This window comes from Triticum dicoccoides, chromosome 1B, assembly GCF_002162155.2.
Source record: "Triticum dicoccoides isolate Atlit2015 ecotype Zavitan chromosome 1B, WEW_v2.0, whole genome shotgun sequence".
NCBI lineage: Eukaryota > Viridiplantae > Streptophyta > Magnoliopsida > Poales > Poaceae > Triticum > Triticum dicoccoides.
The window spans coordinates 83,749,461-83,754,518 of NC_041381.1; positions in this window are offsets into that span (position 1 = coordinate 83,749,461).

Here is a 5,058-nt window from a genome sequence, read left to right on the forward strand (position 1 = left end):
GGGGCAGGCGCGCTATATAAAGGGTGGGGGGCGGCTGGCTTGGGGAGGGGGCCGGCCCGGGGAGGAATCCGGCTCAGACTCCCCTCGACGTTTGTGCGTGGCACGGCCGCGGGGAAGGCGGCGACGCGCGGGAGTGGGCCGGCTGGGCTTCGGCCCAGTCGGTCCGATATTATTTTTAAAAAAATTCGCCCAAAAAATGAAAATCCTAATAAAATATAAATAAAAATCTAAAAATGCCAAAAACAATTTTCACCGTCTAAATGCAATATTTAGAACAAAGTGAACATTTTTCTGGCCTAAAAATGCATATTTTTCTAATTCAAATAAAATAGCAAATAACATACCAGAAAAATCATAATTTGATTTTAAAATTCTTTCTCCAATATTTCTCTAAATTTGAAGAAGTCATATTATCTTCTCTCGTTCATTTTTAATACTGAAATTATTTGGAGAGAAAAATAATAAAATGAAATTGATCCTTTCTTCAAATTTGAAATAAATTCAAATATAAATTTTGTGAAACCTCCAACTCTCTCTGGGGGTCCTTGAGTTGCTTAAGATTTTTAGGATCTCAACCAAAGTGCAAAAATAAATGTGATATGCTTATGATGATCTATGTATAACATCCAAATTGAAAATTGGGATGTTACAAACCTACCCCCCTTATGATGATCTACGAAGGTCTTCCTCTCGCTCCCAGGTGGATTCCTCCTCGGTATGGTGGTTCCACTGAACTTTGCAAAACTTGATAACCTTGCTGCGAGTAACTCGGCTAGAAAACTCGAGAATCTTGACTGGCTTCTCCTCATAAGTCAAATCACTGTCTAACTGAATCGCTTCGAGTGGCACTGTATCTCTCAGAGGAATATAGGCCATCTCTGCGTGGCACTTCTTCAACTGGGAAACATGAAACACATCGTGAACTTCTGACAATCCTTCTAGCAATTCCATCTTGTATGCAACTTCTCCCACACGTTCCAAAACTCGGTATGGTCCCACAAAACGTGGTGCTAGCTTTCCCTTAACTCCAATACGCTTAACTCCTCGAAGCGGAGAGACATGAAGGTATACTCTGTCTCCGACTTCGTAAACGGTCTCCTTGCGTTTAGAATCCGCATAACTCTTTTGCCTGGACTGGGCTACCTTGACTCTGTACGAATCAATTTAACCTTCTCTTCAGAGTCTTTGATTAAATCTGGTTCGAACAACTGTGGATCTCCAACTTCATCCCACAATAACGGTGTCCTACACCTCCTTCCGTACAAAGCTTCGAAAGGGGCCATCTTCAAATTGTCTTGATAACTGTTGTTATAAGAGAACTCTGCATACGGCAAATTGTCGTCCCAACTAGATCCACAATCTAGCGCAAAGATCTCAACATGTCCTCTAGAATCTGACTGACTCTCTTGGTCTGTCCATCTGTCTGTGGATGAAAGGTTGTACTGAACTCTAGCCTAGTGCCCAAAGTCTCATGCAACTAATTCCAAAACTTTGAGGTAATCTGGGTTCCTCTACCCGATACAATGGTCCTCGGAACTCCATGCAGACAGACGATCCTGGTCATGTATATCTTTGCCAACTTAGCACTCGTATAGGTGGTCTTCACCGGGATGGAATGAGGTACTTTTGTCAAACGATCGACTACAACCTAGATAGAGTCATATCATGAGCGAGTCCTGGGCAATCCAGTGATAAAATCCATGACAAGCTTATCCCACTTCCATTTGGGTATCGGCAATGGCTGTAGTAATCTTAGCTAGCTTCTGATGCTCTGCCTTAACTCTCTGACATACATCACATACTTGTACATACTCGGCAATATCCTTCTTCATTCCTATCCACCAAAAACTTTCCTTCAAATCTAGATACATCTTAGTGTTTCCTGGGTGAATTGAATACGGCGAATCATGGGCCTCCTGTAGAATCAACTTCCTGATCTCGGGGTCATTAGGCACATAAACACGATCCTCAAACCATAAAGTGTCGTGCTCATTTTCACAAAATCCTTTAGCCTTTCCTTTGCTCATCCTTTCCTTTATCTCGGCAATCTCCTTGTCAGTCTTCTGGGCTTCTCTAATCTTACCCATCAAAGTGGACCGAATTTCCAATGCTGCTACATAACCTCTCGGGACTATTTCCAAACATAGCTCGCGAAGATCTTTTGCTAACTCCTTGGGTAATCCTCCGGTCATGAGCGTATTAACATAACTCTTATGGCTCAATGCATCTGCTACTACATTGGCCTTTCCGGGATGATAGTGCAATTTCATATCATAATCCTTAATGAGCTCCAACCATCTCCTTTGCCTGAGGTTCAAGTCATTCTGTGTGAAGATATATTTCAAAATCTTATGATCCGTGTATACCTCATAGTGGTTTCCGATGAGGAAATGTCTCCATCTCTTCAGCGCATGCACTACGGCTGCTAACTCCAAATCATGCGTAGCATAATTTAACTCATGAGGTTTAAGATGTCGTGAGGCATATGAAACAGCTCTTCCTTCCTGCATAAGCACTGCTCCAAGTCCTCGACGTGAAGCGTCGCAATACACTTGATAATCCTTTCGTTGATCTGGAAGAATCATCACTGGGGCTGTAACCAAACGTTTCTTCAACTCCTGAAAACTGGCTTCACACTCCTTAGTCCATTTGAACTTGGTGTCCTTCTTCAATAACTCCATCATGGGCTTTGCAATCCTGGAGAAATTCTCAATGAACCTTCGATAATATCCTGCGAGTCTGAGAAAACTCCTGATCTCTCCAACTGATGTGGGTGCCACACATTTAGTCACAGATGCAACCTTGGTATGGTCTACTACTATTCCTTCTCCGGATATAACATGTCTGAGAAAGCCAACTTCCTTTAACCAAAACTCACACTTGCTGAACTTGGCATACAACTGGTGTTCTCTGAGCTTCTCAAGAACCAAACACAAATGCTCCTTATGCTCCTCTTCGTCATTCGAGTAGACCAATATATCGTCAATGAACACCATGACGAACTTATCCAAAAACTCCATAAACACTTTGTTCATCATGTCATGAAATTGGCAGGCGCGTTAGTCAGACCAAATGACATAACGGTATACTCGTATAGGCCGTACCTTGTGGTAAAAGCTGTCTTAGGTATATCCTGATCGAAGATCTATCTTAGAGAAAACTTTAGCTCCTTGCAACTAATCAAACAAATCATTGATCATCGGTAGTGGGTATTCATTCTTGATCGTCACTTCATTCAACGCACGATAATCAACAACCATTCTTAATGATCCATCCTTCTTCTCCACTAGAACCACTGGGGCTCCCTAAGGTGACGAACTTTGTCGAATGTAACCTTTATCCAGTAACTCCTTAATTTGCTTCTTAATTTTCTCCAAATCCTGTGCGGGCATCCGATACGGTCTCTTTGATATTGGCCCAGTGCCTGGCAACAACCCAATCAAAAACTTAATGTCTCGATCCGGTGGCATGCCTGGCAACTCTTTTGGAAATACGTCGGGGAAATCCTTTACCACTGGTACTTCCTCTTGTACAACTCCTGATAAGAAATTCACTTGAGTCCTCTTCGGCACATGCCAGGATACATACTTGATCCTTCTTCCTTCTGGGGTGGTGAGGAATATTGATTTACTAGCACAATCAATGTTCCCTCCATACTTCGATAACCAATCCATGCCTAATATTATATCTAATCCTTGTGACTCCAAAATTATTAGGTCCGAGGGAAACACATAGTTACCAATCCTTAAGGGTAACCGATCACACCATAGGATGGCCATATACTCTGCTCCTGGCGAGGTTACTAACATGGGTGACCTAAGGGATTGGGTTGGCAGGTTATACTTATCCACAAATCCCCTTGATATGTATGAATGCGATGCACCAGTATAAAAAAGAACGAGTGTGGTAAATGCATTAATAAAAAACTTACCGACAACTGCGTCGGGTTGATCCTCAATCTCCTCCACGCTGATGTGGTTCACCTGACCTTTGGTGAAGGGGTTGGGCTTCTTGGCAGAACCTCCATTGCCATTTCCATTCTTTGCTTCAGGACATTCAGTGGCATAATGTCCGGTCTTCTGGCACTTGAAACAGGTAATGTGGCTCAAATCCCTCTTGGCTGGTGTTGAAGGGTTGAAACGGTTCTGGCTGCTGCTTCCTCCATTACCATTGCCATTCCTGGTGCCAATATGGTTGTGCGAACTTGCTCCATTGTGCATGTGTCCTCCATGGTTGTGGGTATGTCCTCTCGAGTACGGGGAATAGCGGGGCTTCTGCTGAGCTCCAGAAGTGTACCTCCCATGTCCATACTTCCTCTTGCGATTGTCAACCTGTTGGTGCTTGCCTTCAATCATTAGAGCCCTATCTACCAACTCCTGATAGTTGTTGAATGTTGCCACCATCAACTTCTCCTGCTTAGCCGCATCCGTAGCTACATCATCAGGGGCATAGCGTGCTAACTTACTAAAGTCATCCACATATTGGCCCATTGTGCGTCCTCCTTGGTGCAAGTTGCGAAACTCTCACTTCTTCATGCTCACAGCTCCAACTGAAACATGGGCCGTGCAGAAAGCCTGCTAAAACTGATCCCATGTTGCAGTGAAATTCTCCCACCATGATGTTGCGGGTCCATCTAGATGATGTCCGGCAAAACACACTCTCTCCACATCTGTGCATCCTGTAGTGGTCAGCTCTCTTCCAATCTTGAGGAGCCAATCATCTGCAACAAACGTCTCGATGCTACTAGAGAACACCGGCGGATTGAACCTGAGGAAACGGGCTAGGTGATCAACAGGTCGTCGTCGTCGTCGTCGTCGTCGTCGTCGTCGTCGTCGTCGTCGTCGTCGTCGTCGTCGTCGTCGTCGTCGTCGTCGTCGTCGTCGTCGTCGTCGTCGTCGTCGTCGTCGTCGTCGTCGTCGTCGTCGTCGTCGTCGTCGTCGTCGTCGTCGTCGTCGTCGTCGTCGTCGTCGTCGTCGTCGTCGTCGTCGTCGTCGTCGTCGTCGTCGTCGTCGTCGTCGTCGTCGTCGTCGTCGTCGTCGTCGTCGTCGTCGTCGTCGT